Source organism: Procambarus clarkii, chromosome 57 (genome assembly GCF_040958095.1).
Source record: "Procambarus clarkii isolate CNS0578487 chromosome 57, FALCON_Pclarkii_2.0, whole genome shotgun sequence".
NCBI lineage: Eukaryota > Metazoa > Arthropoda > Malacostraca > Decapoda > Cambaridae > Procambarus > Procambarus clarkii.
In genome coordinates this window covers 34,704,630-34,731,879 of record NC_091206.1, presented here as the reverse complement: position 1 = coordinate 34,731,879, position 27,250 = coordinate 34,704,630, and the positions used below count along the sequence as shown (strand labels likewise).

The 27,250-nt window shown below is 38.6% G+C and overlaps 1 long non-coding RNA gene across 1 annotated transcript in view; it reads left to right on the top strand.

Annotated features, from left to right (window-relative positions):
• LOC138353295 (uncharacterized) overlaps positions 1-26,753 on the top strand; it is a 341,145-nt gene extending 314,392 nt beyond the window's left edge. Inside the window, exon 4 of the long non-coding RNA XR_011223113.1 lies at positions 26,417-26,753. This is a non-coding gene — a long non-coding RNA (uncharacterized lncRNA). The remainder of the gene's footprint in view (positions 1-26,416) is intronic.
• The last annotated feature ends 497 nt before the right edge of the window (positions 26,754-27,250 follow it).

The following is a 27,250-nucleotide window of genomic DNA, read 5'->3' as shown; positions in this document are numbered from 1 at the left end:
CACCTCTGGTGCAAGTGTAGGGACCCATAGCCTCGGAGAAGAAAATAAAGAGTACTCAGAGAAGACCTTGTGGATCCTCACTGAACACTTTGATATTTTCTTCTCCTACCACCCCTATTCTTTTGGTATGTGTGTATATTTATCTAACTTTATTTGAAAATGTCATTACACAAAAAAAGTTACAATATTGATTACATGCAGGGTACAAGGCTGCTTGTCACAAGTTGAACAGTTCCTCCAGCTCCTCAGATGGCGGGCAGGAAGCATGGATGCAGTGAGCATTTCCTCTCTGGATTGCCACACTAAGGCGCTGAAAAAGAAAACTGGCAGCTCTAGGGTCTCTAGTTGTTTCGATTAGCTTACACCCCAACTCCTTCAAAAAGCTAGCAGCACTTTTACCCCAGGCACCAAGTGTCTCTGAGGCAATGGGGACAAAATTGTAGTGGTGCTCAAGGTCTCTGTATTTACGTGACTTGGCCGCTTCCCAGTGATTGGCAGCTCCTCCTGCTTGTGTAGCACTGAAGTCAACATAGGTATTGGCTAAAGTTGAAACGCAAGTGTAGTCCCACACCAACTGTCTACCATTCTTCCAGGGGTTCACCGTGATTCTGTCTGGGCGACCGACAGGCTCATCAGAGTTGCGGGACATTAGGTCACGGGGCTCTCTCTCTCTGCTGGACAACCGGCTGTGGTAAGGCTTCTCTTAATAATGTCATTGACCTCGCCGTGTCTTACATGCCATCCTCCTGTCCGTATCTGTCGCCTCTGCCTCCCCGCGAATACAGGAGTATTCGGTGTGGATTGGGGCAGCGAGGCAGAGAGCCACGGCAATTCGGAGGGCCTGCGGTGTGGGACGGGTGCCGATTGCTGACATTGGGGTTGCTAATAGGAAATCACCTGCATGGGGAGCTGCTACAGCTCTAAGTCGGGCAGTGTCATGTGGTGTTGTTGCAGCTTCTAGCAAAGTCGCAGCTTCTTGGTCGGCAATGGGGCGATCCCAGCTGGATTGCATATGGGCTTCAGAAGGCGGTGGTTGGGGTGCTGGGCCTGCGAGAGAGGCCCATTTGGTTATGCAGTCTGTGAAACTGGGATCATGTACCCCTGCCTGTTGAACTAGGTGCTCAGGTAGGATTTCCTTCACCAAGTTGTCAGACCCCACTGAAGAGGACAGGAACGCTGGTACAGCAATTTGTGTTGCTGTGCGCACGCCAAGGCCCCCGAGTCTGACAGGAAGGGAGGCCTGTTTCCACTGTAAGTCGCTGAGGGAAAGACTGAGGGCTTTTTCTAGTGTTGATTTCAGCAAGCTGTCGTACTCTTCTAATTTAATATTGTTGAAAGATGGCGAACATCTTAGAAAGTAGGTCAGCCTGGGGAGGGACAAGCATCTGGTGATGAGGTAAAGTGCATCATGAGCATCGATGTCTTCAATCCTCTCGTTCATCCTTTTCAGGTCAGTGATCTTCTTACCAAGGACCCTGTCGATGGCATTCCTTCCAAGAGGAGCACCTAGGAGTGTGCTGTCCTCAGGGTTGGTTGTATGAATGTCAGGCAAAACAACCATTATTTGCTCTATTATGTGCTGGTTGGTGGAGGTTATTTCGCACTTGGAAGGGTTCAGGGTGAGGCCTAGGCTTGCTCCGTGCTCCTGAATTATTCTTATGTCGTCCAAGAGTGAGGCTGGGGAGCCGGCTAGAGTACCATCATCCAAAAACCAAATGTTGAGCTCACTGGACAGGTTATCGGTGACTTCTTTGAAAACTAGGCAGAAAAGAAAGGGAGCAAGGGGGTCACCTTGTTGGACACCTTCTTGTGATTCAATTTCATGTTCCCCCCCCCCCCCCCCAAAAAAAAAAACACAAAAAAAAAAAAATTATATATATATATATATATATATATATATATATATATATATATATATATATATATATATATATATATATATATATATATATATATATATATATATACAGACAGAGTGTATCGTGATCCAGCCTGTACTCCTCTTGACATACCAGAAAATATTCTGAGGAAACTACTCCAAGCTTGTACTAAAGAGGCACCCTTCTTGAGCCCGGATGGACACATGTATAAGCAAGTAGGTGGGGTCGCCATGGGTTCTCCCCTAGGTGTCCTGTTTGCAAACTTCTACATGGGTACCATCGAGCAAAAAGTCTTAGTCGACATGAACTTGAAACCGGCCATATACTGCAGGTATGTTGACGACATTTTTTACACAGGTACCTGATGTCAGACATCTGCAGGAGCTGAAGGAGGCATTTGAGCAGAGTTCCGTGCTACGTTTCACTTACGAGATGGAAAAGGATGGGAAGCTGCCCTTTCTAGATGTAACAGTCATGGAAAAGGGCGGAGGTTTCCACACTGCAGTCTACACTAAGGAAACAAACATAGGAATGTGCCTAAATGCCAACAGCGACTGCCCAGACAGGTACAAGAGGAGTGTTGTTAACGCATACGTCGACCGTGCTCTCAGCCACAGCTCAGAATGGAAGCAAGTCGACGAAGAACTCTGTAGGGTAAGGCAGGTCCTAGTCAATAACGGCTTCTCCAATGGTTTCGTCGAAGACATCATAAGAAGGAAAGTGAAAAGCCATGCAACCTCTGAAGAGACAACTAACACAACACCTATACCCCCTATTAGACTATTTTACAGGAACTTCTTTTCCACAGCTCATAAAACGGAGGAAAGGGTCCTGAAAGATATTGTTAATAGAAACGTTATCCCTACAGACAAAAATCAGAGGATACAACTGACGATTTACTATAAAACCAGAAAAACGGCCAGCCTACTCATGAGAAACTCTCCAGACACAAAACAGAACGCTTTAAAAGAGACTAACGTCGTCTATGCCTTCAAATGCCTTCTTGGGGACTGTAAGCTCCAAAAAACCCAGTATATAGGCAAGACAACAACATCTCTTTCTAGGCGTTTAACGATGCATAAGCAACAGGGCTCCATTAAGGAACATATAATCTCTTCCCACAACCAAACCATCGCCAGAGAAATCCTAGTAAACAACACAGAAATCATCGATAGATACAGCGATAGCAGGCGGCTTGACGTTTGCGAGGCACTACACATCAAGAAGTCAACACCAGCAATCAACAGCCAATTATTGCACAACTATATTCTACCCACCTCAAGACTCCGCTCCAATATAGAAGCATCAAGAAATATGGACCAATAGGCTTTCTACAAACACTTATATATATATATATATATATATATATATATATATATATATATATATATATATATATATATATATATATATATATATATATAATATATATATATATATATATATATATATTTTTGTGTGTTTTTTTTTGGGGGGGGGAACATGAAATTGAATCACAAGAAGGTGTCCAACAAGGTGACCCCCTTGCTCCCTTTCTTTTCTGCCTAGTTTTCAAGGAAGTCACCGATAACCTGTCCAGTGAGCTCAACATTTAGTTTTTGGATGATGGTACTCTAGCCGGCTCCCCAGCTAGAGTACTGGGGATACATATATATACCTGTATATATATATATATATATATATATATATATATATATATATATATATATATATATATATATATATATATATATACAGGTATATATATGTCGTACCTAGTAGCCAGAACGCACTTCTCGGCCTACTATGCAAGGCCCGATTTGCCTAATAAGCCATGTTTTCATGAATAAATTGTTTTTCGACTACCTAACCTAACCTAATCTAACTTTTTCGGCCACCTAACGTAACCTATAAAGATAGGTTAGGTAGGGTTGGTTAGGTTCGGTCATATATCTACGTTAATTTTAACTCCCAATAAAAAATAATTGACCTCATACATAATGAAATGGGTAGCTTTATCATTTCATAAGAAAAAAATTAGAGAAAATATATTAATTCATGAAAACTTAGCTTATTAGGCAAATCGGGCCTTGCATAGTAGGCTGAGAAGTGCGTTCTGTCTACTAGGTACAACATATATATATATATATATATATATATATATATATATATATATATATATATATATATATATATATATATATAATATATATATATATATAATATATATATATAACGCTGAACTGTAATACCAATCCTGACCTTAAAAGCTTCATTGAAGGTTGTAACAGAACCCATGAGCACCACACCAGAAACAAATACAGTTTTGATATTTCAAGAGTACGACTTAATCAAACTAGAAATGCTCTACAAATCAAGGAACCCAGAATGTGGAATGACCTTCCCAATCATGTTAAAGACTGTACCTCTCTCAACCAGTTTAAGATAAAAACTAAGCACTACCTAATTAACTCCCTGTAACCTACCTTTCCCATAATATAATGTCAACCCATGTCTGTTATTTTTTTAAACAATGCTGTTTGTCGACCATACTGTATTTTTGCTGTTGTTCTGCTATGTTCCCCCCTTTTTTTATTTTTTTATTTTCTCAACACATTTTATACTTTAATCTCAATTAGTATTAAGTTTTAGTCTTTAGTGTTTTTCCTCCCTGAAACGCTTTGCGTAATAGTGGCTTTAGGTATTGTATGTACTAGCCCTATCTATAAATTCATCATTATTTGTATCACATCTTGTATGCATGTACTTTACCTAAATAAACATTTGAATTTGAATTTGAATATTAAATATATCCTCAAAGCCTAAGGCCATTCTGTCCTCCAGGTGGGCACGTTTACTCGACCCCCTCGTGGTCATCGCCGTCAGCCCCTTCGAGTTCTAAAAATCACCTTTAATAGTAGGACCCTTCCGCCCTCTACGTTCAGGAGTACATTCCCTCTCCTAGACTTTGCAATAAGTGCTGAAAGTTCAGGCATGGTGCTCTCAAATGCACAAGTACTGTGTATCTATGCCCCTTGTGTAGGGATAATGATCACTCTAAGTCAGAGTGCTCTTCCCCTCAGGCTCGCTACCTCAATTGCGGTGAACCTTCTCCCGCGCGTATGTTCACTACAATCTTAAGGAAGTCGTCCTCCACTTGAAACACTGGGATCGTCTGTCTTTTTAATGAAGCGAGACACCAAGTTCGCTGTCTCACCCCTTTCACTGGCGTATCTTGTGCTCGCGTGTTGCGTTCTACCTCTCCTCGTCCTTCCCACCTTACTCAGTCTCAACCGTTTCCAGGCCTTAGACACGGACACGCCCACCTCCTCCTCTGTTCCTTTACGTTCTGTCCTGAAGGGGCCCCCCTCCTGGTTCTCCATCTGGAGTTTTCCCCCTTCCTACCCAGTCTGCCATGTCTCCTGTGTCTTCTTTCCCCGATCCTTCTTCCCATCCCTTCCCCCAGTCTCGTGGCCCTCCACACCGCCTGTCTGTCCAGGCTGATATACATCATCCTCCCTGCAATCTCCATGTTGTTCACTCCCATTCATCTTCTCCTGTTAAGACAATTGAGTCTGTCACCCAGTACGTTGTTGCTGGAACACCTGTCTCTTCGAGTCTGAAACATAAGCCTGGCTCCTCTCTTTTGTCCTCCCCGGCGGGTAAGAAGGCAACACTCTCTTCCTTCCCCCCCCCCCTACCCCTGACTCTCTCACTCCATCCCCTCCCATTTCGGTGGTCATGCCCCCTGTCCCAGCCATGGAGGTTACTTTAGCCCCCGATTCCCTCCCCTGTTTCTGCCCCACCCCCTCCTCCTGCTGTCCCAGACCACCCCTCTCAGTTGTCTTCTCCTCCTCCGGAATCTACCCGTCCGCCTCTGGTCTGTCCTCCCACTCCCTTCACTCCATCCTTACTCAGTTTATAAATGCCCCCTTAACCCTGACTTTGCTGACTCTGATCCTGATCCTGAGCTTATTTAATATATTGTGTTCTTCTTTACCTTTGTTTCTTCATTATTCTCTGTTGCTGTCCTTTCTCTTTTTGCCGATGTCTATTCTTCAATGCTTCAATGGATTATTCGTGGATTTTATGCCAACTTCCATGAACTCCAACTCATGATTACACAGTTTTCACCCCTTTTTGTATGTCTCCAGGAGCCAATGCTTGGTGCTCGTCCTGGTCACTTCCGTGGTTATTCCTTTTTCTCTCCCCCCTTCCCCAACTTTTTCTGGGGCTCATAACTCTACTGCTCTCTCGATTCGTACTAATATTCCCTTCGTCCCCCTACATTTTCCATCCCTATCCAATGTTCTGCTGCCCATGTCTTTGTCAGAGTAAATGGTATACGGTTTGTTCCATTTATCTTCCCCCCCCCCCCCCAAATGTCCCACTTTCTCCTCCTGATCTTAAGGACCTACTGGACTCCTTGCCGGAGCCTGTGCTCCTGTTGAGTGATTTCAACTGTTGACATACCTGTTGGGTATCTGGGGCTTTACTCACATATTGAATTATTTAATAATGATAATTAACATAAATCGAAGGACCATCCACTTTTGAGAAAAGAGGGAAAACAAATAAAGGTGAGTATGAATTTAACACTATAGAACCAGTGCCTATGTATGGTAATTGATTTAACAATCACTTAAAGACAATGAATAGACTGTATTATTAATTGATTAAAGTTAAAGCCTCAAATATCAACATTGAGGGGTTATTTCTAGACGTTCATATATATCTAGGAACCAGTGTGGTTCGTCACTAGTTCATTAAAAGGTCAGTAACATGGCAAAAACTGAACTAGAATGTAGATTCAAGATATGACATATTAAATAATTAATAATGAAAGATTATTAAATCTTAAGAAATAATAAATGTAGGTTCATTAAACACCGAGTGATAAATTCTTGCGTTAGATTATTCCTCTTAACTATCCTATATGAATTTATATAGAGAAACTACTACTAATCTTATTCAAATTTCTACAAAAACATATGTCTTAGCTGTAAGACGACTTCACTAAGTCCGTTTCGTTACTCGCCCACGTGATCACAAGATTCCAATAATGAAGAAACCAGCAGTGAACATCATAGGTGAAGAGAGACAACTTGTTACATCCTCGCCTGCACGCTGCAATCATGGAAATTTGAGTAGCATTTGATTAGGCTATGAATTATTTAAATATTCATTGAAATAAAAAGGGAAAATCAACTAACATTGTAGTATAGGTCTTCTTGTAATATAACGACAGACTACCCACAAATACACGATCTTGAATGATGTATCAAACCAGAAAAGTATACTTAACGTGAGCGTGCGAGAACACTAAGGTCTGCCGGTATCGCATCTGTCAGTCCCTGGCGTCCACTGCTGTGTACGCGTAATAACAGGTCATGACTATAATTGTAGACGCATTATTAAACTGTTGAGCACTGTAGACCACGTGATGGTATTGAATGGCGGCCGTCTGTTGAGCTACCACGCGACTAATGCTGTGCGACTTGTCAGCCACGCCAATCCTCACGTCTCGCTGTGCGACTCGTCAGCCACGCCAATCCTCACGTCTCGCTGTGCGACTCGTCAGCCACGCCAATCCTCACGTCTCGCTGTGCGACTCGTCAGCCACGCCACTCCTCACGTCTCGCTGTGCGACTCGTCAGCCACGCCACTCCTCACGTCTCGCTGTGCGACTCGTCAGCCACGCCAATCCTCACGTCTTGCTGTGCGACTCGTCAGCCACGCCAATCCTCACGTCTCGCTGTGCGACTCGTCAGCCACGCCAATCCTCACGTCTCGCTGTGCGACTCGTCAGCCACGCCAATCCTCACGTCTCGCTGTGCGACTCGTCAGCCACGCCAATCCTCACGTCTCGCTGTGCGACTCGTCAGCCACGCCAATCCTCACGTCTTGCTGTGCGACTCGCCAGCCATGCCAATCTTCACATAATTAATTATTATACAGAATACTGATAAAAGTAGAGAACCTTACTCAATTCTCTAACATATTGGTAATAAATATGTCATACTAGACAATATCTGATGCAATCCTGCCTCTCGATGTGGTGAGAATGTCAGCAAATGACGCGCAGATAGAAATATTAGTTTATATTAGTACTACAGTAAGTAAAGTTAATTGATACTGTAATTAATATACAACAGTAGTGTATTGTGATACAATAGAGATGTATCAGTGTTGGAAATTTCCAACAATACCCTCTGGGGTGATGTTCTGACAAACACCCGAGGCCGCCTTCTGGAACCATTTGTCCTCTCTTCTTCCGTCTCTTCTGAATCCTGGTGAAACCACTCAAGTGAACTCTCGCACTCGCACCCTTTCCTGTCTTGATCTTTTTCTTTGTTTGTCATCTCTTTACTTAGATTTCACGTGACGGGTTTTTAATGACCTCCATAACAGTGACCATTTCCCCATCCTTGTTATCTTTTTCTCTTTTCACCCTCCCTTTTCCTTCCCTAGGTGGTAGTTTGCCAGGGCTGACTGGAATCTATTCACCCTCCATGCTACTCTCTCCGACCTCTCCGCTCTGCCTTTCCCTCACGCCCTCCTCCTTTTTCATGATACTGTCTTCGACACTGCCTTCCTCTTTATTCCTCGCTCTACCTTCCGGGGCACGTAGAAGTGCGTTCTCTGGTGGAATGCGGACTATGTCCGCTGTAAGCGTGCAGCCTGGAATAAATACCAACGTCGGCAGACGGCTGATTCTTTTATTTTGTTTCGGAAGGCAAGAGCAGTGGCCCATAGGACCATCCGTACAGCTAAACGTGAGAGTTGGCAATCTTATGTTTCCACCATTACATCCGAAACTCCTCTACCGCAAATCTGGAAGAAAGTCCGCAAGAAGTAAGTTCGTTCCAGATGTCTCACGGTCCTTCACCTCCAGGTACTCTTGTGGCGGACCCAGTGAAGGTCGTAACCGAACTGGGTTCCCACTTTTCTACTGTTAGCTCTGGTTCTCATCTTCCTCAATCCTTCCTTCTTCTTAAGCCCGCTCTTGAATCTCATCCCTTAGATTTCTGCACTCATCTCCACCTTCCCTATAAAGATGCCTTCTCTCTCTCTCTCTTTGAACTGCAGTCTGCCCTGGCCCTCTGCGGTTCTACGGCAGGGGGTTAAGATGAAATTCATTATGAGATGCTTCGGCATCCCCCTCTTAGCACGTCTCAGTATTTACTGAGTCTGTATAATCAGGTCTGGGAGTCGTCGTCAGTCTCTGAGGACTGGCTCAATGCCGTTGTACTGCCCTATTCGGAAACCGGGGTCTCTCGGGACATTCCCTAAGGACTTCCGCCCTATTTCCCTCACCGAGTTGTGTTAACAAACTCTTTGAATGAGTGGACAATGTGTGTCTGATGTAGTACTTGGAATGCTTTCACCTCCTCTTCCCTTCTGAATTTGGTTTTCACAAGTGCCGCAGCACGACTTATGTTCTGGTGAACTTGGACGTTCATATTCGCACTGCTTTTGCTGTGAAGACCTTCATTGTAGCTTTCCTTTTTGACCTGGAAAAGGCTACGACACCACCTGGAGATACCATATTCTGTCCCAACTTCGTTATTTTGGCCTTCGTGGTAATCTCCCTCTCTTCCTCCGAAGCTTCCTCTCTCATCGTTCCTTTAGAGTGAGGCTTGGTGCCACTCTCTCTGCCTCTTTTCGACAATACGAAGGTGTACCCCAAGGTAGTGTTCTGAGTACTAATCTTTTTCTGGTTGCCCTCAATGGTCTTCTTCCCTCCCTTCTGGCGTCTTCTCCGCTCTCTATATCAACGATCTTGCCCTCTGCTGTCGAAGTGATGATTCACCTATCCTTCAACGGCGGCTTCAACTTGCGATTGATGCTGTGTTGTCTTGGGCTCCAATCATGACTTCAAGTTCTCTGCAACTAAGACTTTTGCTGTGACTTTTACTCGGAAGCATGTCGTTCTCCGTCCCTCTTTGTCGCTTTATGGTCATCCCCTTGTGTACAAAGATTTTCCTAAGCTTTTGGGGTTAATCTTTGACACTCGTTTGTCTTGGTCACCCCATATCTCTTACCTCCGTGTTGAATGCTCTAAGGCCCTTAACCTACTTAAGGTTTTGTCCCATACTTCTTGGGGACCGGATAGGAGTACACTCCTCTCTTTACATTCCTCTCTCATACTGTTCAATCTCGATTATGGTTGCATTGTTTACTCTTCTGCTTCTCCTTCTACTCTTCGCCGTCTTGATCCTTGGCACCATACTGGGTTGCACCTCAGCTCTGGTGCCTTTCGTTCAACTCCTGCCCTCAGCTTGTATGTTGACACTCGCTTCCTGTCTCTCCAGGACCGCCGAGACCGCTACTATCTTCGCTACCTTGCGTGGTCCTTACAACACCCTCACTCTTGCCTGTGTCGTGCTTTGACTTTTCCCCAGTCCTATAGTTCCTGTTCCCCTTCACCATCTCCCTCTTTCTGTCTGGTTGTCTCTCCTGCAACATTCTCTTTCAGTTAGTATTACTAACATTTCTCCTCGTGTTGTTCCGTGCATGCCTCTGTGGAGGGTCCCCCTTCCTAAATATTGTAAATCTCTGACTCACATCACTAACGCTTTTACCTCTTCTACAGTTCTGAAACGCCTTTTCCTTGAACACTTATCTTCACACTCCCACTCCGTTTCCATCTTCACCATTTGGTCTAAATCTGTGCATGGTATAGGCAACTCTGTTGTTTTTCCTGACCACACCTATATGTGTCGCCTGCTTCCGGAGACTAGCATCTTCACTGCAGAACTTTATGCTATTCTCTATGCTCTTCGTCTCCTGCTTTCTCGCTGTCAATCCTCCTTTGTGGTTGTAGTTGACTCTCGCAGTGCCTTTATGGCTCTGGAGTCCTTTAATCCAGTCAATCTGGTGGTCGTCGAGGTTCAACATTGACTGTTTCTTATCTCCAGTAGATTTAAGACAATTGAGTTTTGCTGGGTTCCCAGCCATATTGGTGTCTCTTTCAATGAGCGTGTGGATGCTGCCGCTCAGGAAGCTCTCCGCACCTATCCTATCTCCCATAAAGGGATTCTTTATTCTGACTTTTACCCAGTTATTCATTCCTCCATCCTTGCCCAATGGCAGAGTTGTTGGTCTTCTGATACTGGTAACAAACTGCATACTCTTAAGAGTAGTGTGTCCCCGTGGCCTTCCTCCTACCACCGTAACCGAGTGGGAAACGGTTCTGGCGAGGTTGCGTATTGGCCAGACGAGCTTAAGTGTCTCATGGACACTTAATGGAGCGCCGCCCTGCTCCTTATTGTCCTAACTGCATTATCCCTCTTACAGTTGTGCATATCCTTGTTGAATGTCTTCACTTCCAGGACGAGCGTGTCTTGCTTTCCGACCGTCCCTCGCGGTCACTTGTCCCTCGATAGGATTCACCAAGAATCGGATACTTTTGATATCGTTCGCCTTAAGCGTTTGTTCTCGTATTGGCATCCTTAGTGATATTTAGCGCCCTCTGATTATTCCACACATTTGATGGTGCTACATAGCCTTTCCGGTTTGGTGCCTTCTTTGATAATTACTTACTTGCGTTAATACACAAAACAGCAGTAAAGATATGCATATGCTAACTATGATGCATGACTGATGTGTAGCTGAATTATGGCAGAAATAGTCTGATTATATACTGTATGTCAGCCACAAGCAAGTAATTACCAAAAGAAGGCGCCAAGCTGGGGAATGTCAGCCACAAGTAGAGCTCCTAATTAATTTGATTTTAAACCTTAATATGTTCTATATCATGAGACATTCGGAACCATACTATATATTTTCAAATTTTTGTCATTAAAGTATTTATATACCTGAGGGTCACTTACATTAGTGGCATCGACGAGGACAAGAAGCTGGCGGCTTGTCGATGGTCCCCCCATTTGTTGTGATGATCTTCTCCAGTTAACCCTTAAAATTTACCATTTTACCTTTGGTACGCCACAGATAAAATGTTATATTTTATTTACTGTAATATATAGCATGAATATTATACTCATCATGCAAGTTGTAGTTTATTGGACACCCCATACTCATCTTGTGAGTGCAACCCTTCTTTCGAATAGACAGTACCCTTTAAAACTAAATGTAATAAGTACATTCCTGACTGTCTAAATAGTATATCATTACACTTAATTATGCTGTTACATTTACCTTCCCATATATTCCCCTTATTTCTTGTTAATACACTCAAAATTTTTAGGTTGAAGTTTTTGTGTTCAATTCTATGCACACAAGTTTTAAATATAAAGAATTTCTTTTTCCGTTGTTTTAAACAATAGAGATTTTATAAAAAAAAATGCAAATATCCTGAGATACTTTATAATTTATTGAAAGACTTTAGTTTTGTTTTATTAGTTCTATAAAACTGTAATATCCATATAGATATAGGTTAGGTATTAATTGTAATTAATAAGCAATAAATGCTATTTACATGTTTGTCCTCCTACATAACTAAGGTAAGTTTAGGTCGTGGTTTTCTATACAGCTTTTTAGGTAAACAATAATATTCACAATATTTTGGTGGAATGCTGGCGATTAAGTGCATTTATGTACTATGCCGATAGTCAGGATTGTACTTATTACATTTAGTATTAAAACGTACTGTCTATTCTGAAGATTGTCTGTATATTAAGAACATAAATTATTGACTTAGTTATGTTAGTTTAGGTTAGGTAGGGTTGGTTAGGTTCGGTCACGTACCTACTTTAGTTTTAAATCATATTAAAAACTTAACTCATACATAATGAAATGGATAGCTTTATCATTTCATTACAAAAAAATCGAAAAATATGTAAATTCTGGAAAACTTGGCTTATTTAACAAATCGGGCCTTGCATAGTAGGCCGAGGACTGTGTTCTGGCTGGCTACTAGGTACGACATATATATATATATATATATATATATATGTCGTACCTAGTAGCCAGAACTCACTTCTCAGCCTACTATTCAAGGCCCGATTTGCCTAATAAGCCAAGTTTTCCTGAATTAATATATTTACTATAATTTTTTTCTTATGAAATGATAAAGCAACCCTTTTCTCTATGTATGAGGTCAATTTTTTTTTATTGGAGTTAAAATTAACGTAGATATATGACCGAACCTAACCAACCCTACCTAACCTAACCTAACCTATATTTATAGGTAAGGTTAGGTTAGGTAGCCAAAAAAAGCTAGGTTAGGTTAGGTAGGTTAGGTAGACGAAAAAACATTAATTCATGAAAACTTGGCTTATTAGGCAAATCGGGCCTTGAATAGTAGGCTGAGAAGTGCGTTCTGGCTATTAGGTACGACATATATATATATATATATATATATATATATATATATATATATATATATATATATATATATATATATATATATATATATATATTAGTATATTTTGGTAGCAGTCTTTCCTGTAGACATATATTATTAAATATGACCGAAAAAGTAAGATTAATAATTCTAACACGAATTTTCTCAATCTTTCGTACATTACGCTTCACTGTTGGAGGTAAATCAAAAATCAATTCTCCAAAATTCATTTTTATTTCTAGTCTGACGCGACACGGGCGCGTTTCGTAAAACTTATTACATTTTCAAAGACTTTAGTTCACAAATACACAACTGAATAGAACTTACGTATCTCCGATTTTATATCTACATTTGAGTGAGGTGGAAGGGGTGATGTGGCATTAACACAAGACAGAACAAAATGTGGTATTAATAGGGTATTAATTTCATCAACACAAGACAGAACAAGGGTATTAATAGGGTATTAATTTCATCAACACAAGACAGAACAGTCTTGTCTTTCCTGTAGACATATATTATTAAATATGACCGAAAAAGTAAGATTAATAATTCTAACACGAATTTTCTCAATCTTTCGTACATTACGCTTCACTGTTGGAGGTAAATCAAAAATCAATTCTCCAAAATTCATTTTTATTTCTAGTCTGACGCGACACGGGCGCGTTTCGTAAAACTTATTACATTTTCAAAGACTTTAGTTCACAAATACACAACTGAATAGAACTTTCGTATCTCCGATTTTATATCTACATTTGAGTGAGGTGGAAGGGGTGATGTGGCATTAACACAAGACAGAACAAAATGTGGTATTAATAGGGTATTAATTTCATCAACACAAGACAGAACAAGGGTATTAATAGGGTATTAATTTCATCAACACAAGACAGAACACGAAACAATGGATATTGAATAGAAGTGTTTGTAGAAAGCCTATTGGTCCATATTTCTTGATGCTTCTATATTGGAGCGGAGTCTTGAGGTGGGTAGAATATAGTTGTGCAATAATTGGCTGTTGATTGCTGGTGTTGACTTCTTGATGTGTAGTGCCTCGCAAACGTCAAGCCGCCTGCTATCGCTGTATCTATCTATATATATATATATATATATATATATATATATATATATATATATATATATATATATATATATATATATGTCGTACCTAGTAGCCAGAACGCACTTCTCAGCCTACTATGCAAGACCCGATTTGCCTAATAAGCCAAGTTTTACTGAATTAATATATTTTCTCTAATTTTTTTATTATGAAATGATAAAGCTACTCATTTCATAATGTATGAGGTCATTTTTTTCTTATTGGAGTTAAAATTAACGTAGATATATGACCGAACCTAACCAGCCCTACCTAACCTATCTCTATAGGTTAGGTTAGGTTAGGTAGCCGAAAAAGTCAGATTAGGTTAGGTTAGGTAGGTTAGGTAGTCGAAAAACAATTAATTCATGAAAACGTGGCTTATTAGGCAAATCGGGCCTTGCATAGTTGGCTGAGAAGTGCGTTCTGGCTACTAGGTACGACATATATATATATATATATATATATATATATATATATATATATATATATATATGTCGTACCTAGTAGCCAGAACGCACTTCTCAGCCAACTATGCAAGGCCCGATTTGCCTAATAAGCCACGTTTTCATGAATTAATTGTTTTTCGACTACCTAACCTACCTAACCTAACCTAATCTGACTTTTTCGGCTACCTAACCTAACCTATAGAGATAGGTTAGGTTAGGTTAGGCAGGGTTGGTTAGGTTCAGTCATATATCTACGTTAATTTTTACTAAAATAAAAAAAAATTGACCTCATACATAATGAAATGGGTAGCTTTATCATTTCATAAGAAAAAAATTAGAGAAAATATATTAATTCATGAAAACTTGGCTTATTAGGCAAATCGGGCCTTGCATAGTAGGCTGAGAAGTGCGTTCTGGCTACTATAAATATATATATATATATGTGTGTATATCACGAAAATAAACACGTGATTAAGAATATGACAATGTCAGACCACGGAGGAAAAATGAAACAGGAAATTTCCTTAAGTACTTTCGTATATTAAATACATCTTCAGAAGGTCCTTCTGAAGATGTATTTAATATACGAAAGTACTTAAGGAAATTTCCTGTTTCATTTTTCCTCCGTGGTCTGACATTGTCATATATATATATATATATATATATATATATATATATATATATATATATATATATATATATATATATATATATATATATATATAAATATATATATATATATATATATATATATATATATATATATATATATATATATATATATATGACACACACATATATATATATATATATATATATATATATATATATATATATATATATATATATATATATATATTCAATGAAACATGTTTGAAAGAAAACCTGCTGCCAGTATACACCAATATAAACCCACATGACCCAGCAGTCCGCAATACAGAGTTTACCTATAAGTATAGGCAAGAGCTCATTCGGCATCAACTAAACAAGAAGAAGGAAGCCCTCCAAACCTTTATAGAGCAGGCGGAGCATCTGTTAAACAAATGGACCCAGTACGACATCCCTATCCAACTCAAGCAAACCATCAACAGTGAACTATTTAACCTGAAACAACAACATAAAACTCTTGTAGAAACAAAGACACTCCTTAAGTTAACATCCCTAAACGGTGGACAGCTAAAAATCCCTCGTCCTAAAGATGGCTACTTTAACCTGACTTCTTATGATCTTACCCAGGACCAACGAGACCTCTTAAATCTTGGTCTAAATTGTCAATTCTTATCTAAACCAAAGATGCATCAAAAACGCCTGGAAATCGAAATGCTTCTGGACGATATCCATAAGCTAGAAGACAACAAAAAAGTCATCACCACGGACACACTTCAAGCTGAACTACTTGCAGAAGCAGGGAAAAAACGAGGAACATATTCATCTACAATCTTAACCCCACGACTCAAAGAAGCAGCGAAACAACTAAAAAATCTGAAAGACGTAACAATAAGAAAAGCCGACAAAACAGCAGCATATGTATTGATTCCTACCCATGAATACATGAACAAAATTAGCGACATCCTAAGTGACGACTCCAAATTTCAACGAATCACGAGGAACCCCGTAGAAGACCTTAAGCGGAAAGTAAACAAAACAATTACAGCAATCAACGCAAAGAAAGGTAGTGTGCATTTCAATAAACTTCAAGGCGACTATGGCTTAGGATATGCCTACGGCAATGTTAAGACGCATAAACCAGGTAACCCACTACGCCCTATAATCAGCCAAATACCAACCCCAACTTATCACCTGGCAAAAAAACTCAATGAACTCCTAACTCCATACACTCCAAGTAAGTTTAGTCTACAATCATCAGCAGATTTCCTAGAATTGATCAAATCTACCCAGCCCGATGGAATCATCGCTTCCCTGGACGTTGAATCCCTTTTTACCAACGTCCCAGTCGACACAACCATAGGAATGATACTGGACAGAGTATACAGAGACGAGAGCACCCCCAAATTAGACATACCTGAGCCACACTTGAAAAGTCTTCTCGAAGCATGTACAAAGGAAGCCCCTTTCATCAGTCCACAAGGAGACATGTATTTACATATAGGCGGAGTAGCAATGGGCTCCCCCTTAGGAGTTTTATTTGCTAATTTTTATATGGGAACCATCGAAGATAGGGTCTTCAGTAGCAGACAAAAACCAACTGTATACTGCCGTTATGTAGATGACATATTCGTAATAGTAAAAGACTCAGATGAACTAATTGACCTAAAAAGACACCTAGAGAGAGAGTCAGTACTCCGATTTACACATGAAAATAGTGAAAATAACAGTCTGCCATTCTTGGATGTACTAATAACAAAAACAGGAACCTCTTTAAGCACCAACGTATATACCAAGCCCACCAACATAGGATTATGCCTGAACGGTAGAAGTGAGTGCCCCCAAAGATACAAAGCCAGTGTTCTCAATGCTTGTATTCGTCGAGCGCTTACCCACTGCTCTGAATGGAGCAACGTGAGTAGAGAGTTTGAAAGAGTAACTCAGGTATTGGTGAACAACGGATATAGCAACACGGAAATAAACGCTGCTATAAGAAGACACTTGGACCGTTGGTATAATTCAGAACAAAGAACAGAAACCACAACACCCCCAATAAAATTATATTACAAATCAACCATGCACAGTGAACATATAAAAGAGGAAAGAATAATGAAAGAAATAATCCGTAAAGGAGTAAAAAGCACTACTCCTAACCAAAACATAAACCTGATAATATTCTACAAAACCAAGAAGACTTCCGAACTCCTTATCAAAAACAGCCCGAAGCCGACGGAGAACCCTCTACAGCAGTCAAGCGTTGTATACATGTACACTTGCCCCCACGAAGGATGTAACCTTCAATGTAAGTACATAGGTATGACGTCGACCAAGCTGACGAGGCGTTTGACATGCCATCTTCAATCTGGTGCCCCTAGGAATCACATGAGACAAGCCCATGACATTACTCTAACAAGAGAAATGTTGAACAAGAATACTTGCATAATAGATAAAACCCAAGATTCAAGAAGATTACAAATTCTTGAGGCAATTCACATAAGAATAGAGCGACCTACCATGAACACCCAAATCACGGAACTATTTACTCTACCCACCATGAGAGTAAGAACAAGACAAGAACATATCGATGCCAACACAGAAGACAATGTCCAACATAACAGGCCAATTACACTGGATTAATCTTTGTGTTTAGATAGGAGATGCCTCGTATGGGCCAATTAGCCTTCTGCAGCCCCTATGTTTATCCCTTATGTATCCCCCCATGTTTTTCACCTTCATTGTATTATCACCTGACCTAATGCGGGTATAAAATCAACTAGTATTGTAAGATTGTTCACTTGAGAATGAACCATGGAGGTTCGAAACGTCGTGCAAATTATACAAATAAGTGTAATACACTCTATAGTAAATCACTTCTTTTCTTCACCTTAAAAGTACGAAAATGAGTTTTGGAGAACTCCTATTCCAATTAAGCCCTGATGCTAAGAAAATAGTTAGAGGGATAGAAGCCCTAAACCAGAAAATAATAAATACAGAATATGCGGTCATATTCAATGAAACATGTTTGAAAGAAAACCTGCTGCCAGTATACACATATATATATATATATATATATATATATATATATATATATATATATATATATATATATATATATATATATATATATATATATGACCGAAAAATTAAGATTAATAATTCTAACACGAATTTTCTCGATCTTTCGTACGTTTCTTTTCACTGTTAGTGGTAATTCAAAAATCAATTCTCCAAAATTTATTTTTATTTCTAGTGTGACGTGACACTTACATTTTCAAAGACTTTAGTTTACACATTGGCTTCTCCAATGGTTTCGTCGAAGACATCATAAGTAGGAAAGTGAAACGCCATGCAACCTCTGAAGAGACAACTAACACAACACCTATACCCCCTATTAGACTATTTTACAGGAACTTCTCTTCCACAGCTCATAAAACGGAGGAAAGGGTCCTGAAAGATATTGTTAATAGGAACGTTATCGCTACAGACAAAAATCAGAGGATACAACTGACGATTTACTATAAAACCAGAAATACGGCCAGCCTACTCATGAGAAACTCTCCAGACACAAAGCAGAACGCTTTAAAAGAGACCAACGTCGTCTATGCCTTCAAATGCCCTCTTGGGGACTGTAAGCTCCAAAAAAAACAGTATATAGGCAAGACAACAACATCTCTTTCTAGGCGTTTAACGATGCATAAGCAACAGGGCTCCATTAAGGAACATATAATCTCTTCCCACAACCAAACCATTGCCAGAGAAATCCTAGTAAACAACACAGAAATCATCGATAGATACAGCGATAGCAGGCGGCTTGACGTCTGCGAGGCACTACACATCAAGAAGTCAACACCAGCAATCAACAGCCAATTAATGCACAACTATATTCTACCCACCTCAAGACTCCGCTCCAATATAGAAGCATCAAGAAATATGGACCAATAGGCTTTCTACAATCACTTCCATTTAATACCCATTATTTCGTGTTCTGTCTTGTGTTTAGGAATTTAATACCCTATTAATACCACCTCATCCCATCCACCTCACTCAAATGTAGATATAAACAAATCGAAGATGTGTAAGTTCTATTCAGTTGTGTATGTGTAAACTAAAGTCTTTGAAAATGTAATAAGTTTTACGAAACGCGCCCAAGTGTCGCGTCAGACTAGAAATAAAAATGAATTTTGGAGAATTGATTTTTGAATTACCACCAACAGTGAAAAGAAACGTACGAAATATCGAGAAAGTTCGTGTTAGAATTATTAATCTTACTTTTTCGGTCATATTTAATAAAATATGTCTACAGGAAAGACTGCTACCAAAATATACTAATATAAATATATATATATATATATATATATATATATATATATATGTCGTACCTAGTAGCCAGAACGCACTTCTCAGCCTACTATGCAAGGCCCGATTTGCCTAATAAGCCAAGTTTTTGTGAATTAATTGTTTATCGACTACCTAACCTACCTAACCTAACCTAACCTAACTTTTTCGGCTACCTAACCTAACCTAACCTATAAAGATAGGTTAGGTTAGGTTAGGTAGGGTTGGTTAGGTTCGGTCATATATCTACGTTAATTTTAACTCCAATAAAAAAAAATTTCCTCATACATTATGAAATGGGTAGCTTTATCATTTCATAAGAAAAAAATTTGAGAAAATATATTAATTCAGGAAAACTTGGCTTATTAGGCAAATCGGGCCTTGCATAGTAGGCTGAGAAGTGAGTTCTGGCTACTAGGTACGACATATATATATATATATATATGTCGTACCTAATAGCCAGAACGCACTTCTCAGCCTACTATTCAAGGCCCGATTTGCCTAATAAGCCAAGTTTTCATGAATTAATGTTTTTTCGTCTACCTAACCTAACCTAACCTAGCTTTTTTTGGCTACCTAACCTAGCCTTACCTATAAATATAGGTTAGGTTAGGTTAGGTAGGGTTGGTTAGGTTCGGTCATATATCTACGTTAATTTTAACTCCAATAAAAAAAAAATTGACCTCATACATAGAGAAAAGGGTAGCTTTATCATTTCGTAAGAAAAAAATTAGACAAAATATATTAATTCAGGAAAACTTGGCTTATTAGGCAAATTGGGCCTTGCATAGTAGGCTGAGAAGTGAGTTCTGGCTACTAGGTACGACATATATATATATATATATATATATATATATATATATATGTCGTACCTAGTAGCCAGAACTCACTTTTTGGCCTACTATTCAAGGCCCGATTTGCCTAATAAGCCAAGTTTTCCTGAATTAATATATTTTTTCTAATTTTATTCTTATGAAATGATAAAGCTACCCATTTCATTATGTATGAGGTCAATTTTTTTTTATTGTAGTTAAAATTAACGTAGATATATGACCGAACCTAACCAACCCTACCTAACCTAACCTAACCTATCTTCATAGGTTAGGTTGGGTTAGGTTGCCGAAAAAGGTAGGTTAGGTTAGGTTAGGTAGGTTAGGTAGTCTAAAAACCATTAATTCATGAAAACTTGGCTTATTAGGCAAATCGGGCCTTGCATAGTAGGCTGAGAAGTGCGTTCTGGCTATTAGGTACGACATATATATATTATATATATATATATATATATATATATATATATATATATATATATATATATATATATATATATATATATATGTCGTACCTAGTAGCCAGAACGCACTTCTCGACCTACTATGCACGGCCCGATTTGCCTAATAAGCCATGTTTTCCTGAATTAAAATATTTTCTCAATTTTTTTTCTTATGAAATGATAAAGCTACCCTTTTCTCTATGTATGAGGTCAATATTTTTTTATTGGAGTTAAAATTAACGTAGATATATGACCGAACCTAACCAACCCTACCTAACCTAACCTAACCTATCTTTATAGATTAGGTTAGGTTAGGTAGCCGAAAAGGTTAGGTTAGGTTAGGTTAGGTAGGTTAGGTAGTTGAAAAACAATTAATTCATGAAAACTTGGCTTATTAGGCAAATCGGGCCTTGCATAGTAGGCAGAGAAGTACGTTCTGGCTACTAGGTACGACATATATATATATATATATATATATATATATATATATATATATATATATATATATATATATATATATATATATGTCGTACCTAGTAGCCAGAACTCACTTCTCAGCCTACTATGCGAGGCCCGATTTGCCTAATAAGCCAAGTTTTACTGAATTAATATATTTTCTCTAATTTTTTTCTTATGAAATGATAAAGCTACCAATTTCATTATGTATGAGGTCAATTTTTTTTTATTGTAGTTAAAATTAACGTAGATATATGACCGAACCTAACCAACCCTACCTAACCTAACCTAACCTATAAAGATAGGTTAGGTTAGGTTAGGTAGCCGAAAACGTTAGGTTAGGTTAGGTTAGGAAGGTTAGGTTGTCGAAAAAACATTAATTCATGAAAACTAGGCTTATTAGGTAAATCGGGCCTTGCATAGTAGGCTGAGAAGTGAGTTATGGCTACTAAGTACGACATATATATATATATATATATATATATATATATATATATATATATATATATGTCGTACCTAGTAGCCAGAACGCACTTCTCAGCCTACTATACATGGCCCGATTTGCCTAATAAGCCAAGTTTTCATGAAATAATTGTTTTTCGACTACCTAACCTACCTAACCTAACCTAACCTGATGTTTTCGGCTACCTAACCTAACCTAACCTATAAAGATCGGTTAGGTTAGGTTAGGTAGGGTTGGTTAGGTTCGGTCATATATCTACGTTAATTTTAACTACAATAAAAAAAAATTGACCTCATACATAATGAAATGGGTAGCTTTATCATTTCATAAGAAAAAAATTAGAGAAAATATATTAATTCAAGAAAACTTGGCTTATTAGGCAAATCGGGCCTTGCATTGTAGGCTGAGAAGTGCGTTCTGGCTACTAGGTACGACATATATATATATATATATATATATATATATATATATATATATATATATATATATATATATATATATAATGTATAAGAAATAGGAGAGGTCCCAAGATGCTGCCCTGTGGCACCCCCTACTGTCAATGGTAGAGTAGGGGGAGGCTATTTATATTTATTTATATACAAGAAGGTACATTGGGGGTTAACAGAGAATACAGAAATTAAATTGAATTTACATTCTTGTAAAGCCACTAGTAAGCATAGCGTTTCGGGCAAGTCCTTAAACTAACAGAAATTTTTTACATAAATTAACAGTAAAATTGATAAAAAAATGTTTACAGGTACTTTACAGATTTATTTTACCTGTACAGATAATTTTAAGTAGAAGAATTACATTAAAATTAACAAAAAAATGTTTACAGGTACATTGAAGAAATTTGACACAAAAGCAGATTAGAATAATAACAATACACAATAATAAATAATTAATAAATAAATGTTTATTCAGGTAAGGTACATACACACAACAGATTTTACAAAAATTTCTAGATTTATAGATAGGGCTAGTACATACAATGCCTAAAGCCACTATTACGCAAAGCGTTTCGGGCAGGAAAAACATTAAAGACTATAACTTAATACAAGTTGAGTTTAAAGTATAGAATGTGTTGAGAACAAATTAAAATAAAGATAAAAAAGGGGGGTAACATGATTGAAAAAGCAGCACAAATACAATTAGGTCGACAAACAGCGTTGTTTAAAAAAACAGACATGGGTTGACAATATAGGGGTAAGGTAGTTACAGGGAATTTATTAGGTAGTGCTTCGCTTTTATCTTAATCTGGTTGAGAGAGATACAGTCTTTAACATGATTGGGAAGGTCATTCCACATTCTGAGTCCCTTGATTTGTAGAGCATTTCTAGTTTGATTAAGTCGTACTCTTGGAATATCAAAACTGTATTTGTTTCTGGTGTGGTGCTCATGGGTTCTGTTGCAACCTTCAATGAAGCTTTTGAGGTCAGGATTGGCATTACAGTTCAGCGTTTTATATATGTATAATACATATGAGAGAATGTGCAGTGACTTAATATCTAACATATTCAGAGATTTGAGTAGGGGTACCGAGTGATGTCTGGGGCCAGAGTTGGATATTATCGTAATAGCAGCTTTGTGTTGAGTAATTAGAGGACGTAAATGATTTTGGGTAGTAGAACCCCAAGCACAAATACCATAGTTGAGATATGGATAGATGAGGGAGTAATAGAGCGTCACCAGGGCAGGGCGGGGAACTTAATATCTGATCTTAGAAAGAATGGCAACAGTTTTTGAAACTTTTTTGATATATTTAGAATGTGTCCCTGGAAATTCAGCTTGTGGTCAATGAGAACGCCTAGGAATTTGCCATCTATTTTGTTACAAATTTGGGTATTGTTTATTCTGAGATTTATTTGATTAGAGGATTTATTGCCAAACAGAATATAGAATTTTTTTTCAATGTTAAGGGTGAGTTTGTTGGCAGTTAGTCAAAGATGGACTTTATTTAGCTCAATATTTACTGTGGCATTTACAGTAAGGGGGTCAGGACTGGAGTAAATGAAGGTTGTGTCATCAGCAAATAGAATTGGTTTGAGGTGTTGGGAGGGATTTGGAAGGTCATTAATGTAGATGAGAAACAGGAGAGGTCCAAGTATGCTGCCCTGAGGAACACCGATGTTGATGGGTAGGGGTGGGAGAAATTGAATTATTCACAGAAACATACTGGAGCCTGTCAGTAAGGTAAGATTTGAGGTATTGCAGGGAGCGTCCTCTGACTCCATAATGATGTAATTTAAGAAGAAGGTGTTGGTGGTTGACAGTGTTAAAAGCCTTACGCAGGTCCACAAATAGCCCAACAGGGAACTCATTTTTATCAAGAGCTGCATGAATCAAGTTAATCATACTAATAAGTGCATCGTTAGTGCTTTTTTGGGTCTGAAGCCATATTGACAAGAGCTAAGTATATTGTGTTTGGCTAGATAAGAGTAAATCTGCTTGTAGATTAGTTTTTCAAATATTTTTGACAAGTTAGGCAGGATTGATATAGGTCTGTAGTTGTTAACATCTGTGAGATCACCACATTTGTGGACAGGGGTTACTCTCGCTTTTTTTAGAATATCTGGAAAGATTTGGAGTTCAAGTGACTTGTTGAAGAGCAATGCAATACCAGAGGCTAAAAATCTGGAGGCTTTTTTGTAAATTAAAGTTGGTATCTCCTCAAGGGCACTAGACTTGGTTTTAAGGGAAAGGATTATCTCATTAACGTCAGTGGAATTTGTAGGCTTTAGGTACAGAGGCTGTGGATAGTTACCTGTAAGATAGTCCTTAACATCAGTACTGGAAGATGGAATATCATTTGCAAGGGATGACCCAATGGAAGAGAAGAACCTATTGAACTCAATAGCAGAATCAGAGGCTGAAAGCTGACCATCGTTATTGGACATGACTGTTGGTTTGTTATTTAAAATCTTCTTTGATCCCAATATTTGTGAAATTGTGCTCCAAGTTTTTTTAATGTTGCTCTTTATTTGGGTAAATTTATCTTCGTAGTATTTAGTTTTGGCTCGACTAATTATTTTAGATAGCAATAACGAGTAATTCTTAGAGAATTCTTTGGAGACGGTTCCTAACCTATACTTCTTCTCAAGGTCATGTTTTTTATTAATGGATAATTTTTTAATATTTTTATTAATAACAATACACAATAATAACAATACGCAATAATAACAATACACAATAATAAAACAAGGATTACTAGGTACATGAGGATAACATTTCAGGGTTATAGTTGGTTCACTGAAGCATAATATGAGGATCGTTTCAAGGAAAAATCTCAAGGAATAATGCAGTAGAATATGCACTCAATACAACAACCATGATATCAGATGATATCTAAGATTACAGTGGTAAAGTAATATGGCTTAGGTACAAATGTTGGGGGATTAGGTAGCACTAGATACAGTGTGAACATAAAGTACTAGGTAGAAAACTATGAAGATGAAATAGGTACTTTTTGGTTTTATTTTTGAATAAGGCAAAAGTTGGACTTTTGTCCAAAAGTTGGAGTTATGCTATTGATGAGTACATATTAGTTCCTGTTACTTAGATAGGAACGAATATAGTCCAAAGCAAGGCCTTGAATACCATAGTGGTGAAGTTTAAATAAGAGGTAATTATGGTTTATAGTATCAAAGGCTTTTCTCAAGTCAATGAAGAGGCCAATTGAGAACTCATTTTTGTCAAGGGCAGTGTAGATTATATCAAACAGTCTAATGATGGCATCATTGATACTCATTTGGAAACAAAAGCCAAACTGGCAGGGACTTAGTATATAGATTTTACGAAGTAGGAATAAAGCTGTTTAAAAAAAAAAAAAAATTTTTGAAAGTATAGGTAGATGTGATATTATTCTGTAATTGTCAGTTGTCTCGCCTCCTTTATTAACTGGCACCAATCTTGCTTTTTTAAGGATATCAGGAAAAGTAGGACACTAGAGATTTGTTGAATAGCAGAGGAATGGGTGTTGCAAGAACAGGGGCAGCACTCTTATATATCATAGATGGTATTTTATTAATGTTCCAAGTTTTGGTTTTAAGTAATTGAATTATGGATATAATGTCTGTCGGGCTGACTGGTAAAAGGAATAGAGAGTTAGCTACCTGTGAGATATGTAGTATATTGTGTCTGGGTCTCTGGAATTTTTCTGGCAAGGTTTGCACCAATTGATGAAAAGAAGCTATTGAAATTAGTTGCAATATCTAAGTCTGTTGCAAGTGTGTAACCATCTTTGGAGAGTTTTATCTGCTTGGTATGTGAGTGTTGTTTAGACCCTAGGATGTTAGAGATGACTTTCCATGTAATGTTCATATTTCGTTTTGCTTCTTTAAATCTATTCTCATAAAAGGAAGCTTTGGCTCTTTGTATTATATTGGTAAGCATTGATGGGTATGCTACTTGTGAGCCAGGGGTTGTTTAATCTTTTGACAGTTTATTTGCTGAGGGAGGAGAAGACTCAAGATGATTCAAAATGCTCAGAATACTCTCACAAATTTATATCAATCTAATATTTAGGAATCTTATATAATAAAAATGTATGACTACAAGTTCTCCTTCTTTCCCTTCAACAGGTCTTCCTCACTGGGCCTGCTTGGCTTTTGTGTTACTGGGAGGGTGCCATCACCGTTTACCTTTCAAGACTGACTCATGCTGGCACTGCATTTGTTGACCTTCCCTTCACAGTAAACACACAGTCCTTCTCCATATGGTGATTGTCCAGGGCAAGCAGGGTGTGGCCGCCATCTTGGAAACAGGAGGATGGAGAAGCAGGGTCTTCTAATTTCTTCAAAGCAAAAGAATCTTCTGTCTTCCCAGACTTATGGCAGCTTCTGCCGGCCTTGCATTCTTGTTCCTACATGGCCCTTGGGCCTTTTATATTTATTTTACATAATAAAACAACTATTAATACCCATGTGTTTCACAAGAGATCCATGACCTTTAAGCGCTAATTGTATTAACTAATGTACATATTGTAACCTTTAAATATCTAATAAAAGACAACAAAACACAAAAGGAAGAGGGTGGTAGGAGAAAACCACACAGAAACTGTATTCAACGGGACCTAAACATTCCCTCTATTGCATTATGTGTGATTTCCATTTTTTTTATATAGATTTTTTATATTTAGATTTTGCATATATATATATAGAGAGAGAGAGCACGGGCGACATATGCGTTAACAACACTCCTCTTGTTTTGTTATGGAAGCAAGTCGACGAAGTGCCCAGACAGGTACAAGAGGAGTGTTGTTAACGCATATGTCGACCGTGATCTCAGCCACAGCTCAGAATGGAAGCAAGTCGACGAAGAACTCTGTAGGGTAAGGCAGGTCCTAGTCAACAACGGCTTCTCCAATGGTTTCGTCGAAGACATCATAAGAAGGAAAGTGAAACGCCATGCAACCT